This window comes from Rhinoderma darwinii, chromosome 1, assembly GCF_050947455.1.
Source record: "Rhinoderma darwinii isolate aRhiDar2 chromosome 1, aRhiDar2.hap1, whole genome shotgun sequence".
NCBI lineage: Eukaryota > Metazoa > Chordata > Amphibia > Anura > Rhinodermatidae > Rhinoderma > Rhinoderma darwinii.
In genome coordinates this window covers 360182140-360198747 of record NC_134687.1, presented here as the reverse complement: position 1 = coordinate 360198747, position 16608 = coordinate 360182140, and the positions used below count along the sequence as shown (strand labels likewise).

The 16608-nt window shown below is 44.6% G+C and overlaps 1 protein-coding gene across 50 annotated transcripts in view; it reads right to left on the bottom strand.

The window, feature by feature from the left end:
* The window catches only part of PTPRD (protein tyrosine phosphatase receptor type D), a 1823241-nt gene that overhangs the window by 663750 nt on the left and 1142883 nt on the right, over positions 1-16608 (bottom strand). The window contains exon 1 of one of the 50 annotated variants that reach the window (XM_075826853.1): positions 3607-3636. The exons of the other annotated variants lie outside the window; for them this stretch is intronic. The gene's annotated coding sequence lies outside the window, so the exon portion shown is untranslated. Of the gene's footprint in view, positions 1-3606; positions 3637-16608 lie in introns of those variants that run through there. 50 annotated transcript variants of the gene reach the window in all.

Genomic DNA, 16608 nt, shown 5'->3' with positions numbered 1-16608 from the left:
GTACATAAGCTGCTCAGCTTTCCGGAAACAGAAACCAAGTGGCTCAGCGCTCACACGAGTGCTTCCGACGCTTAGTTTTAGTGATCAGAGGGAGTCGGCGAGAGACACTGCTTCCGTAACCGTCATTCAGTTTTATGGGACTTACGGATGGTGGATATGTCATACATTTTTCTTATGGGAAAACTGAGGGCTGTATGGGGGGATTATATTGCAAGGGGAGGTGAGTTTGTCTGACTTCTGGGGGCTCTATAGGGAGGTCTGAGTGTCTGATTCTGACATCTCTGTGGGGGGGGGATAGCCCCCCCCCATAGAGCCCGTCGCTCAGACCCCCCTATAGAGCCCCCAGAAGTCAGACAATTTGACTTACCCTTGTAATATATTAGTAACTAGTGAGGGCTCTATGGGAAGGGGGGATTATACTGAATGGGGGAGGGGGGGGTTCTAACCATCTAAGTGACTCCAGAGGACTCCATGAAGGGGGGAATAACCCCCCATCCCATCCCCCATAGAGCTCTCAGTATTTCAGTATTTATTATATAGCAGGGAGGATTGAGCGTGTAACTCACTGCTGAGTGTCTATGGAGGGAAATTATTGTCCCCCCATAGAGTCCTCTGCAGTGAGTTACACTGCTCAGACCCCCCTGCTGTATAATAAATACTGAAATACTGATAGCTCTATGGGGGATGGGATGGGGGGTTATTCCCCCCTTCATGGAGTCCTCTGGAGTCACTTAGATGTAAATTAAGATGGAGACGAACATGAACACTAACCTCCTCGTTGCTCGACCACCGCCCTTCTCGTCTGTTCCTCACTGGCGGTACGTGAAGCGTCAGAGGGGCGTGTTCTACCACGACTAGCAGACGCACGTCTGCTAGTCCTATCCAGCAATTGATATCCATCCCCCTCCTCCTCATCAGCACTGCACTGCCCTCTGTTGCAGTCCGCCCGCCCCTCCCTCTCAACGGCCATTAGCGGCGCTTTTTGTGAACGGCCATTAGTGAGTCCGACCGCGATTTAAAATGATGTGCGTTTCGGGTTGCGATGGGCCCCCTAAAAGCTTGGGCCCCGGGCGGCCGCCCGAAACGCCCATATTATAATCCGCCACTGGTGCCGGCCTGTGCAAAGATCCTGTCCCAGCATCTTATAGGCTGCAGGCAGGGGCTGACTGGAAAATGTTATCCTGGGGGGCAAACATACTGCACTGGCCCATAAGTAGCGGCTTATCCTTATCTGTTTACCTCCACCTGCCGTATAATGGCGGCAGGGGTAACTGGGCTTTGAATACAGTCAACATCAAAAGACGACGGCGGCGGGTGGTGATGTTTTCATGCTAAAATCACACGTTTTATTTTGTAAAGCTCATATTAACTGAACATGAATACATAAGACACATTGTCAATCATACACTTACGTTGCCGATTCTTGGCTGTTCCACCACTGACTGTTTCTTGGTCCCATGATGCTTCTTTTCTTTTATAACCTAGTGCCATTGAGTATTGTCCATAACAATCCCACATTACTACAGCGAGATGCGACATTGTTATAGATGCCAGACATGACCCCAGATTATAGATAAAGGAGCATCAGGGGACCCAGAAACTCATCATTGGTGGAACAGCCAAGAAACAGCAACGTAAGTGTATCATATGACAAGATTTATCAAAAAATAAATACAGAAACCCCTGCAACTATTGCATTTCTCTAGGTTCCATTTACACGGCCTGACAAGGGCCATGAAAATGAGCGCTGATCCACGAAACAGCTCGTCGATCTGCACTTTTTTGCTCCTTTCACAAGATGCTATGATCGGTTATGTATGGGGACGAGCACTTTTTACTACAATTGTTCATTCCCATACATTTCCATAATTTCAGCAGCACATCTCCCTGTGTACACAGGGAGATGTGCTGCCGACTTGCGTCCATTTTATTGGCCGCGTTGCCCTGATTACACAGGTAAATGATTGGAAAGAATGATGTTATTATCGCTCACATCTAGGTTCATGGACTTAGATGTGATCGATATTAGCTGGATCCTGCGTGTCAGTGTCACACAGGACCAGCGTTCGTTGAAAGGGTTTTCCAGCTAGTAAAAATTTATGTCCTATCCTCAGGATAGGCCATCAATAGCTGATGGGTCGGGGTCCGACTTCCGGGACCCCCGCTGATGAGCTGTTTCCTCTTCATTTCTACTTGCTCAGTATGAACCGTCAATACGCAGCGGCGATTCACAGATATTGCAGCCTTTTCTGCGATTCACTTCAATTAGAGAAAATGCTGCAATACCTGTGAATCGCCGCTAAATGCGTGTCGACGATTCACAGTGAGCATGCAGAAATGAAGGGGAAGCAGCACTCCACAAGCGCTGCACCCCCTTCAAAACAGCTGATTAGCGGGAGTCTCTGGAGTCGGACCCCAACCCATCAGCTAATGATGGCCTATCCTGAGGATAGGCCATCAATTTTTACAGGCTGGAAAACCCATTTAAGCTGTCAGTCCTGCAGATCTGATGGATTTAGCTTTGACGGCAAGAAAACAGTTAGGCTGGGTTCACACGACCTATTTTCAGGCGTAAACGAGGCGTATTATGCCTCGATTTACACCTGAAAATACGGCTCCAATACGTCGGCAAACATCTGCCCATTCATTTGAATGGGTTTGCCGACGTACTGTGCCCACGACCTGTAATTTACGCGTCGTCGTTTGACAGCTGTCAAACGACGACGCGTAAAATGACTGCCTCGTCAAAGAAGTGCAGGGCACTTCTTTGGACGTAATTTGAGCCGTTTTTCATTGAATTCAATAAAGAACAGCTCAAATTTACGGCCGTCAAAGACGCCTCGCATAATGCGAGGAGGAGCAATTACGTCTGAAACGACGAAGCTGTTTTCTCCTGAAAACAGTCTGTAATTTTAGACGTAAAAGGCAGCTATCGTGTGCACATACCCTTATACAGACTACATAGAAGCTGTATCTGAAAAATAAAAAATAAATCTAATAAAGAAAAAAATGAAAACAGATTTCCCTCACCCCACACATTACATTTACACCTCTTGCACATGACCGAGTTCCGGCCGAGAAAAACGGTCCGAGTGTCGCTTGCATTTCCCAGCCTGACCTCGGTACAGGTAAACGAGACTCCTGGCATCATAGACATTTTATGATGCTAGTAGTCTCTGCCTCCTGCTGTTCAGTATGGTATCATTTTTTTCAGTACAGTACAACAGAAGGCAGAGACTCTTAGCATCATAAAATGTCTATGATGCCAGGAGTCCCGTTCACCAGTACCGTGGTCGGGCTGGGAATTCAGCAGACACTCGGACCGTTTTTCACGTCCGGAACTCGGTCGTGTGCAACTGCACTTACAGTCAAGTTCTCCCTCACCCACACAACATTCATACAACCCCTCCCCACAAAAACGTTTTACACAGAATCCCCTCCCCCCACACATAATATTTACAGTAAAGTCCCCTGTCCCCCACAAAAATGTTTTACACAGAATCCCCTCACCCCACACATAATATTTACAGTAAAGTCCCCCCTCCCCACAAAAACGTTTTACACAGAATCCCTTCCCCCACACATAACATTACAGTTCCCTCTTACCTATCATGAGGTCGGTGGAAAAATGTTCATCAGCTACTTGGAAACTAGATGGGGTCCCATATTTTATTGCAGCCTGGTGGGAGAGAGGAGCTGTGATTCTCGTGCACAGAGAGTGACCCGGCGCAGCTGCATTAAACATCAGAAGTGAAGTAATATAAATGTTCACATCTGCGTCAGGGCTCCATTCTGAAGTTCTGTCTGAGCTTTCTATCGGAATGGAGCCCTGACTGACACAAACTGAAACCATAGGTTTTGACGGGATGAATAGTATAGTCGACTACGGTATTTATCCCGTCAAAACGACGGAACCCTTGCACAACGGAGACAAACTGAAACCATTGGCAATGGGTCCATCACCATTGAAATCAATGGTGATGGAAACTGAAACCTATGGTTTCAGTTTGTGTCAGCCAGGGTTTCGTTCTCACGGAAAGCTCAGACGGAACGTCGGAACGGAGCCCTGACGCACATGTGAACGAAGCCTAATGCAGCCACCCGGGCGGAGGTCACATGTTCTGTGCAGGAGAATCACAGGGATTCTCTCCAACGCTCCCTGCGCTACTCATCTCCCCGCAGCCCTAAACTACTGCAGAACCCGTCCGGGGGCACATGCCTTCCTGCCCCTAGTAAATTGCAGAGCAGAGAGCTCAGCTGATAGCTCCTTGCTCCACCATAGAAATTAATTGTATCTGCGTCCTGGGGACGTCCCTGGCGTTCCGGGACACTGGGACAAAAATCCGGGGTTGGGGCCCGCATGCCCGATGCTAGTGACGCCACTGAACTGCGGAATACGTTGGCACTATATAAATAAAGTTTATTATTCTTGTTATTTATATTTATCGAACCTAGAACAGTTAGAAGAATGATTTTTAATATGGAAAACCATTCCCCCATATGTAGATATCCTGCAGTATATGACCTATTAACAACCAGAATCGTGATACTAAAAGATCTCAGAACGCTGGTTGGATAGGGAGAAAATTGTCCTCAGTCTTCGCTGTTTTATATATGTGATAGATTTTGCCTGAATTTTGACAGTAGTGGGGACTTAAGGACTGCTGGGATAAAACCTTGAAATACATTTATTCATTTACTTATTTTAATTTTATATATATATACTTCTTAGATAGTTGATCACTACTGCTTAATAAAATAACATTTCATTCATTTTTATGTACACTTATTCCTTCACCTCTACCCTATTTCATTCAGCAGTGTATTGAGTCAGAAACAGCTATAAGTTTACATAAGAATGACTCGATAGCTCAGAAGATTCTTTGTTTTTCCCGGTTTTGTTTATGAATTCTCTGATACACTGTATCTGCTAATATATTTTCACCCTTTTAACAAATTTATTGTCTGCAAAGCAATATCTTGGAGGCTGGCGGCTGAAATATTTTTAGATGCAATTATTCTTTAGAACAGGATTCACTATATGACATTTGCCTTCTTGATGACTGTGCTGTGTGAGTTCATAATATTAGACTGTAACAACATATCTAATATGCATGTGCTTGAGATAAAGAAATCATTGTGCTGATTTGTCTTTTTATCACTCAATCAATAGGATGTGACAGGCTGCATATTTCCCTAAATAAGCATAGGGTGAACACAGATGGCTATAGAGGCTGATTAAGCATGCCAAGTGCCAGTCTACCATACTTTAAGGTACAACACAGTCTATTGTTGTAAGTCACAGGTGTTGAGGGAAAAAAAAATTATTATTATTATTATTATAAGACAATTTCTGTGCTGATGAAGGTAAGAATCCTTTTGCTTAACCAACCCCGCTTTTAAAATAATAGGAATTAAAATGTAACATGAGATAATACTAGGAACAAATAGAATGGGTTTTTTACCACACAGACAGGAAGCAATGAAAATTATATTAATAATAAATAGTATTTTTACTGTATTCTTTTGCTATGTTTTTTTTTTTTGACATTCAGATTAATCGCTGTGATGGATCTATTTTTTAATGGATCCATACAGGGGCGTAGCTAAAGGCTTATTGGCCCCCGATGCAAAATTTCTTCTTTGGGCCCCCCCCCCCACAAACTTCTCATGGCCGATGGCCCGCAAATTTCAGCTGCATCCAGGGGCGTAGCTAGAGGCTCATGGGCCCCGATGCAAAAATTCTTACTGGGCCCCCCCCCCCCCCCCCCGCAAACTTCTCATGGCCGACGGTCCACTTTCAGCTGCATCGCTGGGTCTCCTAAATGACCCAACAATGCAGCACTAGCAGCCGGGGGCGTCACTAAGGCTGGGTTCACACACACTATTTACGGATGTAATTAGGGCGTTTTAGCATTGAATTACGTCCGAAAATGCGGCTCAAAAGCGTCGGCAAACATCTGCCCATTCATTTGAATGGGTCTTACGATGTTCTGTGCCGACGGTCATTTTTTTTTACGCGTCGCTGTCAAAAGGCGGCGCGTAAAAAAGTGCCTGTCACTTCTTCAGACGTAAATGGAGCCGTTTTCCATGGACTCCATGGAAAACCAGCTTCAGTTACTTCCGTAATGGACGCAGCAAAAGACGCCTCCACATGTCATTACGGCTGAAATTACGGTGCTGTTTTCTCCTGAAAACAGCACAGTAATTTCAGCCGTAACGGACGCTGCCGTGTGAACATACCCTCAGGGCTTAAAATGTCCGGGAAATAGCCCCAATACATATGTGTCCGCCCCCAAAAAAAGTGTGTATATGAGACAGCATAGAATATCTATAGCACTACGACCCTATAAACTATGGATAGGATTAGATACAGTGGCTGAGCAGACAGTATCACACATGATAGCATTAGATACAGTGGCTCAGAAGGCAGTATCACACATGATAGGATTAGATACACAGCTCAGCAGACAGTATCAAACATGATAGGATTAGATACAGTGGCCCAGCAGACAGTATCACACATGATAGGATTAGATACAGTGGTTCAGCAGACAGTACCACACGATAGGATTAGATACAGTGGCTCAGCAGACAGTACCACACATGATAGGATTAGATACAGTGGCCCAGCAGACAGTATCACACATGATAGGATTAGATACAGTGGTTCAGCAGACAGTACCACACGATAGGATTAGATACAGTGGCTCAGCAGACAGTACCACACATGATAGGATTAGATACAGTGGCTCAGCAGACAGTATCACACATGATAGGATTAGATACAGTGGCTCAGCAGACAGTATCACACATGATCGGATTAGATACAGTGGCTCAGCAGACAGTATCACACATGATCGGATTAGATATAGGGCCCAGCAGACAGTATCATACATGATTGGATTAGATACACAGCTCAGCAGACTGTATCACACATGATAGGATTAGATACAGGGCCCAGCTCGCTGACATTGCGGCTCCAGCGCTGGACCCAGGATAGGTAAGAATAATAATTTTGCTTCTTTATGTGTTACTGATTATTTTTGTGTTTGTGTTTTTTTTACAGGTTCGGTTGTTGGACTTCGGATTTGAGGACTTCAATGACGGCGTTTTTTTTATTCTCAATAAAATGGTTAATGAGGGTTGTGTTTTTTTATTTCAATAAAATATTTTTTCTATGTGCTTGTATCTTTTTAAACTTTATTACTACCGCCTTAGTAATGGCCGCTGGCTGATTGACAACCTCCATTACTAAGGCGAGGCTTAATGTCAGCCGGTGCAGAGGCTACACTAACCCCCATTATTACCCCGGTACCCACCGCCACCAGGGGTACTGGGAAGAGCCGGGTACAAACCAGTACCCGACCATCTGTAGTGACGGGCAGGCACCGGGGTGGCCGCAGGCTGGTAGTATTAGGCTGGGGAAGGCCAAAAACAGTGGCCCTCCCACCCTTGTAATGCTGCCTGCTGCTGCTGTGTTGTATCTGGCTGGTTATGAAAATTGGGGGGGACCCGACATCATTCTTTCCAATTATTTTTTTTTAAATGCCGTGGGGTCCCCCCCATTTTCATAACCAGCCAGATACAATAAAGCAGCAACAGCCTAGCATTACCAGGATGGGAAGGGCCACTGTTTTCGACCTTTCCCCTCCTGATAATACCAGCCTGCGGCCACCCCAGTGGCCAACCATCACTACAGATGGTCAAGTACTGGATGGTACCCGGCTCTTCCCAGCACCCCTGGTGGTGGTGGGTAACGGGGTAATAATGGGGGTTAGTGTTAGCCTCTGTACCTGCTAACACTAAGCCCCGCCTTAGCAATGGATGCTGTCAATCAGCCGGCGGCCATTACTAAGGCGGTAGTAATATAGTTTAAAAAAAAACCACAAAGACATAGAAAAAATATTTTATTGAAATAAAAAAAAAACCCACACAGTCCTCATTAACCATTTTATTAATAAAAAAAAAAGCTGTCATCGAAGTAGTCCTGGAATCCGCCGTAGTCCAACGACCGAACCTGTAAGAAAACACACAAAAAATGATTAGTAACACATGTGTTAGGGTATGTGCACACACACTAATTACGTCCGTAATTGACGGACGTATTTCGGCCGCAAGTCCCGGACCGAACACAGTGCAGGGAGCCGGGCTCCTAGCATCATACTTCTGTACGATGCTAGGAGTCCCTGCCTCGCTGCAAGACAACTGTCTCGTACTGAAAACATGATTACAGTACGGGACAGTTGTCCTGCAGCGAGGCAGGGACTCCTAGCATCGTACATAAGTATGATGCTAGGAGCCCGGCTCCCTGCACTGTGTTCGGTCCGGGACTTGCGGCCGAAATACGTCCGTCAATTACGGACGTAATTTGTGTGTGTGCACATACCCTAAGGCTTAGATACAGGGCCCATGTGTGATACTGTCTGTGGGACCCTGTAACTAAGCCTACCACAAGGTAGGCTTAGATACAGGGTCCAGCAGACAGTAATCTTATACAGTATAAGATTAGTGTGTGCTGGGGCCCTGTATCTAAACCTACAGTGTGGTAGGCTTAGATACAGGGCCCAGCAGACAGGATCACGCATGGGCCATGTATCTAAGCCTACCATGTGATTGGCTTAGATACAGGGCCCAGGAGACAGGATCACACAATCTGTGATCCTGTCTCATGGGCCCCCTAAGCCTGATACATCGTAGGCTTAGGGGTTGTGCAGTCCCTAAACATTGATGGCCTATCCACAGGATAGGCCATCAATAGCTGATGTGTCGCCCGGGACCCGCAAATCAGCTGTTTTGAAGGGGCCGCAGCACTCGTACGAGAGCTGCTTCCCCTTCATTTCACTACTCGCTCACACTGTGAATCGCCGACACCGATTCACAGTGTGACCGAAATGAAGTGACAGGAATGAAGGGGAGCAGCTCTCGTACGAGTGCTGCGGCCCCTTCAAAACAGCTGATTGGCGGGTCCCGGGAGTCAGACCCCGCCAGTCAGGGCTAAGCTTACCTTCCTCTTCGGCCGCGGCGGGAGTTCTGTAGTCTCGATGCTGTGCGCGGCGGCATAGCGCTGTGACGTCATGCGCTGCGCACAGCGCTTTACGTCAGGACCTCCGCTGCGATCCGGAACCAGGAAGGTAAGTAAAGTATGTTACTATAGTAACAGGAGCCCGCGGCCCGAGTTACTATAGTAACTTTTTATTGATGTGGTGCGGGGGGCCGTGGGCCCCCCTGGCTTCGGGGCCCGGTCGCAATTGCGACCGCTGCGACCCCTATAGCTACGCCAGTGGCTGCATCACTGGGTCTCCTAAGTGACCCAATGATGCAGCACTAGCAGCCAGGGGCATCACTATGGTCTTAAAACATCAGGGGCAATAGCCCCAATACATATACCCCCAAAAAAATGTGCGTGGGTGTATGTATATGTGTATGTGTATATATGAGACAGCATATCTATAGTACTACAACCCTATAGCTATGGATAGGATTAGATACAGTGGCTCAGCAGAGAGTATCACATATGATGGGCTTAGATATAGGTCCCAGCTCGCTGACATTGCGGGCCCATCGCTGGACTAGGAAAGGTAAGAATAATAATTGTTTTGCTTTTTTACTAATTATTTTTGTGTTTGTGTTTTTTTACAGGTTCGGTTGTTGGACTACTATGGATTTGAGGACTACTTCGATGACGGCATTTTTTTTTATTCTCAATAAAATTGTTAACGAGGGTCGTGTGTTTTTTTTTATGCCCTTGTATTTTTTTAAACTTTATTACTACAGCCTTAGTAATGGCCGCTGGCTGATTGACAGCGTCCATTACTAATGCGGGGCTTAATGTTAGCCGGTGAAGAGGCTCAAACTAACCCCCCATTATTACCCCTGTACCCACCACCACCAGGGGTACCGGGAAAAGCCGGGTACGATCCAGTACCCAACCATCTGTAGTGATGGCTAGGTACTGGGGCGGCCGCAGGCTAATATTATTAGGCTGGGAAAGCACAGAAACAGTGACCCTTCCCACCTTTGTAATGCTAGCCTGCTGCTGCTGTGTTTCATCTGGCTGGTTATGGAAGTAGTCCTCGAATCCAACATAGTCCAACAACCGAACCTGTAAAAAAACACAAACACAAAAAAAAACCATTAGTAGCACATGTGGTAGGCTTAGATACAGGGCCCATATGCATGTGTGATACTGTTTGTTGGACCCTGTAGTCTAAGCCTGCCATAAGGTCGCCACATGGGCCATGTAGCTAAGTCTACACACAATGTTTGATCCTGTCTTATGGGCCCTGTATCTAAGTCTACCACATGGTAGGCTTAAAGGGATTATCCAGTCCCTAAACATTGATGGCCTATCCTCAGGATAGGCCATCAAAAGCTGATAGGTCGGGGTCCGACTCCGGGACCCCCGCCAATCAGCTTTGAAGGGGGTGCAGCATTCATACGAGAGCTTCTTCCCCTTCATTTCCCTTACTTGCTCACACTATGAATTGTCGACACATCCGTGTCGGCGATTCACAGTGTGAGCAAGTGACTGGAATGAAGGGGAAGTAGCGTTCGTACGAGTGCTGCTGCCCCTTCAAAATAGCTGATTTACGGGGGTCCCGGAAGTCGGACCCCGACCTATCAGCTCCAGCAGACAGTGATATTAAACTTACCCTCCTCTTCGGCCGAAGTGGAGGACTCCATCCAGGGTCGGGCCTGTTTGGGTTCTGGTATTTTTTTGGGCAGGAATAGCACTGCAGACGACACTATTCTCATCATCAAAAATACTAGAATCGCTAACAAAAAGAGCATAATGCAGATGTGAACATTGCCTCACTACGGTACGTAAGGTCAAGATTTTCTGTGTGTCTGTCATAAGGGTGCAGTCACATGTGGCGTAAAAATACACCACAAAATACACAACAGTAATTCCACAGCAAATTATGCAGCGGAATTACTTTTGTGGATTTTGGAGTGAATTTGGTAGGCATTTGTGTTGTGTATTTCAGTGCATAATTTCACATGGCATTAAAGTCTATGATGAAATTCTGCATCCAAAATCTTCAACACATACAGAAAACGCTGCATAAAGTATTTCCACAGCGGCAAAATTCCACATGAAAATTTATACCATGCATTTGTTGCAGATTTTGGTAGCAGCAATGTTAATAGCTAGTAGTAGTACTACTCAAATGGAGGCGGTGTGCAGCCACAAAAAGACTGGTTGCAACTTATCTGGAATACAAAAACGAAAAACAAACTAGGATTATTATACTAAATAATTAGCATGAAATTTTAGGTAATGGCCACATGTGCTCTTTTAGACACTGGCATGAAAGTGATGTATCATTTTTTTTCAACACATGAGCCTCTTCTTTAAATGACATAAAAATAATATTGATATCCCAATATATATTTTACATCACCTAATCTCTCGTAGATTGCCAAAAGTTTTTTTTTTGTTTAATATGATTCCTATATTTTGTCTTACCAGGAAATTTAAGTACAGGACAGTGCAAGCAGTAGAAGGAATTTCAGGTCAGTAGTTTTAAAATAAAACAGAACCTGGATTGCGTTCTATGCGGCCAGAGATTTTCTGTCAAGTCCACTTTAACATTCTTCAGCTTGATTTTGACATTCCCTGAAAATCAGTAATCTTTACACCAGACAGGAAATCCCCAGACTTAACTGTCCGGGTGATAACAGGATAGGTGGAAATCAAAACCTAATAGCTGAGTTTATGTAGCCAAGGAATGTCACAGTTCACCACTGCTTTTGTATTTGTAAAACTTGTATAGAAACCACATTCATTTCATTACCAAAATATGGAAAAAACATTGTACAACTGCTATTATGGTGTATAAGAATTTTAGTATTCAAACTTCATAAATAATTAATAGAATTTTTTTTTTACACATTTTATTTTATTTAAACCGGAAGACATATGTATCTTTCTAGATCACTCATTTAGCTCCTACTACAGTAGGGTGAGCAGAAGATTTAATTGCCGGTGATCGGGGCGAAAGGTTCCTAGAGAGGAGACTGTAATCCTTTCTTCCCAAATACTGCAGCCACAACCTCTGCTCAGCAAAGTCTGCTGTACTATAAAGTCTGCCCTGTGTGTCTTAGCGCTACTGTGCCCAGAGAAAACGCATGCTAACAGTAGTAGTAGTCAGCAGGGCAGGGCAGGCTGAGTACAGTACAGCAGACTCTGCTGCGCAGAGGATGTGACTGGGGCATACTTTACTCAGCAAAGTTTGCTGTACTGTACATAGTCACTAAATAGTACAGGGATACAGTTACCGTGTAATACTACTATACAAGGGCCAAATAATATCACCACATCATGACAACATACGGTATTACCACCACATATTGTCTGAATAACACCACCATACTGTTACCAAATAATTCCAACACACCAGGACCTCACATTACCACTGCAAAGTGACTGAATAATAGCACTATACTGTTACGGAATAAAAGACTCTATTCCAGCTGGTCCCCATCTCCTTCCTAGGAGACGCCAGCGCTCACATCCGCTACGGTCCGCTGTGTCCCGCACGCTCGTGCCCGCTCTAAAAGGGCCAGCGCGCACATGAAAAAAATCATCCTCATCAACACACATGATTTCCTGGACTATAAGAAGGCCCCAGCCCATCTGATCCTTGCCTCAGCGTTGTTAGTTTATCCCAAGTCTGTCTTGCAAATGGTCCCTTAGTGTTTCCCGTTCCAGCTGTTACCCATGCCCTGTTACCTGTTCCTGTATCCCGTGCCGTGTTCTTGTTCCTGTGCCTACTAGTTTGAGTTGTGTCTACTGCACCTGCTGTCATTTGCCATGTCCTGTGTCATCCTCCACGTCCTGTGTCATCTGCCACATCCAGAGGGATTCGCCACGTCTGGCGCAACCTGCGGCACCTGTTGTCATCCGCCACGTCTGGCGTTACCTGCTGCACCCACCTCCATCCATGCCAGAGCTGCGGCCACTGTCTGGACTATCCAGGTACCCTTGTGCGGAAATTTGTATTGCTGGGGTTCCCTGTTTGGCCAGCTGCCTCCCTGCTACGGCAGTGCAGCCTAGTGGGTCCACATACCCACAAACCGTGACAACTACATTACTATAATCATACTACATTACTATAACAATACTACATTACTATAACAATACTACATTAATATAACAATACTATATTACTATAATAATACTACATCAGTATAATAATACTACATTACTATATTAATACTACATTACTATAATAATGCTATATTACTATAATAATACTACATTACTATAATACAACATTACTATAATATTACATAACTATAATAATACTACATTACTATAACAATACTACATTACTATAATAATACTACACTACTATAATAATACTACATTACTATGATAATACTACATTACTATAATACTACATTACTATAACAATACTACATTACTATAATAATACTACATTACTATTACAATACTATATTTCTATAATAATACTACATTGCCATAACAATACTACATTACTATAATAATACTACATTACTATAATAATACTACATTACTATAACAATACTACATTACTACTGTATAATAATACTATATTACTATAATAACACTACACTACTATAATAATACTACATTACTATCACGATACTACATTACTATAATAATACCACACTACTATAATAATACTACATTACTATAATATTAGCGCTAGGTTTAAACTTAACGGAAATTTGCGAGCTTACTCTCATTTTAACAATCCAATTTTCCAGTTTAAGTGACTCTAAATGCAGTCTGGCTGCTCAGTTGGCAGCGTTTGGCAGACACAAGAATATGAAGATTGGGCCACCCCTTTTTAGATAGTGCCTCAGTGCCCTCTGTAGATAATGCCATCCATGCCCTCTGTAGATACTGCCACAGTGCCCTCTGTAGATAATGCCACACCTCCCTTCAATATAATGCCACAGTGCCCTCTGTAGATAATGCCACAGTGCCCTCTGTAGATAATGCCACAGAGCCTTCTGTAAATAATGCCACAGTGCCCTCTGTAAATAATGTGACAGTGCCCTCTGTAGATAGTGCCCCACACACACAAACACACACACACCTCCCTGTAGATAGCTCCATTAGGGCTTCCTCTTGGAGTGGAAACCCCAGCCAGAGCATTGCCGACGCTTAGGACGGGGTTCATCTGCTGAGAAGCCCCTGACGTCACTGTCCATAGACAGTGACATCAGGGGATACTCCTGGAACAGAATGTGATTTCAGGGGCAACCCCAGAGTCGGAGTCCCAGAGCAGAACACTAGTATAGGCTCTGTCCGGAACTCTGGGGAAGCCCCTGACGTCACCGTCCATATATGGACAGTGATGTCGGGGCAAGCTCAGAGCCGGAGTCCTGGGCAGAGTGCTACAAGCGCTCTACCGTGGACTCCAGCTCTGCTCCTAACATCACTGTCCGTATATATAGACAGTCCTGGAGCAGAGCCGCTTCTAGCACTCTGAACTGGGGCTCCAGCTCTGCTCCCGACATCACTGTCCATATATGGACAGTGATGTCAGGGGCTTCCTCAGAGAAGGAGTCCCGGAGCAGAGCGCTAGTATAAGCTCTGCTCTGGGACATCATGAAGGAGTGCCGGCGTACTCCTCCTTCAGATGATAGCCTCAGGGGCCGCGTGTTTGAGACCCCTGCTCTAACACATTAATAGCGCCTCCACACAGTTCAATTCAATCCAGGACTAGAACAACAACACAATATCACCTAGACACGTCCAAGTTTCCATAGGTATACACGCACGACAAAGCAGGTGCCGTCGTTGCCAGAAAAATCAGGCAAATTACCCCTAAATCTCGTAAAGCCTTTGTCCTAGATGTAAACGAGCATAAACTTTTGGACCCCAGGCTGATAGACAAAAAAATTTAAAGCCTACTATAGATAAATATATAATCTACAAGATAATCCAGACACTTATCAATCTTCTGTAACCGATATCAATAATTCCAAGAGGGCATGCTCTTACCCCAACCTTCCCCTGACCAACAACCCACTCTCCCTGCCCCTTTTTCCGCTGCAGAAGTGATTTCTTCCTTGAAACATTTTAAATCACCTGGTCCATAACGGGTTTACAAATACATATTTTAAAAAATATGCTTCTATTCTGGTTCGACACATGCTGAGAGTTTTCCATGAGGCCTCTTAAGAAGGGACATTTTCCCAAGAAATGCTCTCTGCAATCAAAGCAACTCTTCCCTAGCCAGGCAAAGATTCTACAACTCCCACAAAAATATTGAAATGATCAAGCAGGACCAGTCAGCTTTTTGTCAGGCTGCCAAGCATCGGACGTAACTCGCTACTTTATCAATCTGGTGCAGTCGACCAAATTCACTTGGACGCCTTCTATGCTCCTCGGCAAAAGATACAGTGAAGGCATTAGACATAGTACTTTGGGGCTATCTCTCCTGCATATTAGATAACTTTGGAATATTCAGGTTGACTCAAGATGGCCATCTTAGCTTTATACTCACACCCCTCAACGAAAGTCCTGACATCTGGATTTTTATCTAAACCTTTTTCTATAAGTAATAGCATGCACCAGGGATGCCCCCTGCCCCCCATAGAATTTTCTCTCGTTAGGGAACCCCTGGCTGAGAAGTTTCTATCTCACCAAGACATCAGAGGCATTACCACGGGCAAATATGCACATAAAATTAGCCTTTACGCTGATGATCTCATTCTATCGATCACCAGCAGAGATGAGCGAATCAATTCTTCACTAATCTAATTCCTAACGATTTTAGCATAACCCAAACTTTTGGGATTCGTCCCGCATGAATCGCTCAAAACGGCGATCCTCATTTTACAGATCAATAGAAGACAAAAAGACAGAGAAGAAGAATCACATTACCTCAAGCGACAGCCCAGCAGTTTTCCGATAATGCCTTACAAGCAGCCCTTCCTCTAGCACTACCAATCATGAAGGTTATAGGCAGGGCCAGTATTAGGGGTGTGCGACCTGTGCGAGAGAACAGGGCGCTGAACACTCCCAGCAAATGGGGGTAACACTGGGCAGGCCGTTTGAGCTCTATGTCCTCTGCTCTTGGTTACACACATGGAGGAAACAAGAGCACAGACAGCAAGAGAAGAGCTCCACTCACAGCCCGCCCCTGCAAGAAGTCTTTCAGAAAAGGAGGAGGTAAGTGCCTATGTGTGTCTATATGTGGGTATATATGTCTCTGTGTGTATATGTGTCTGTGCAAATAAGCCTCTGTGTTTGTATGTGTATATGTTCCAGTATGTGTGTGCATATGTGTGCCTGTGTCTGTATATGTGTCTGCATGTGTATATGTCTCTGTGTGTGTATATGATTCTGTGTGTGTGTGTGTGTATGTATGTATGTATGTATGTATGTATGTATGTATATATATATATATATATATATATATATATATATGCCTCTGTGTGTGTTTATATGTGCCTGTGTGGATATAATTCTCAGAGTGTGTTATCTGTGGTATTACATAGAACTTTAGGTAACACTACTACATTATCTGTACTCAGAGAGTTATCACTGTATGTTATCTGTGGTGTTACATAGGACTGCATGTAATATCTACTACATTA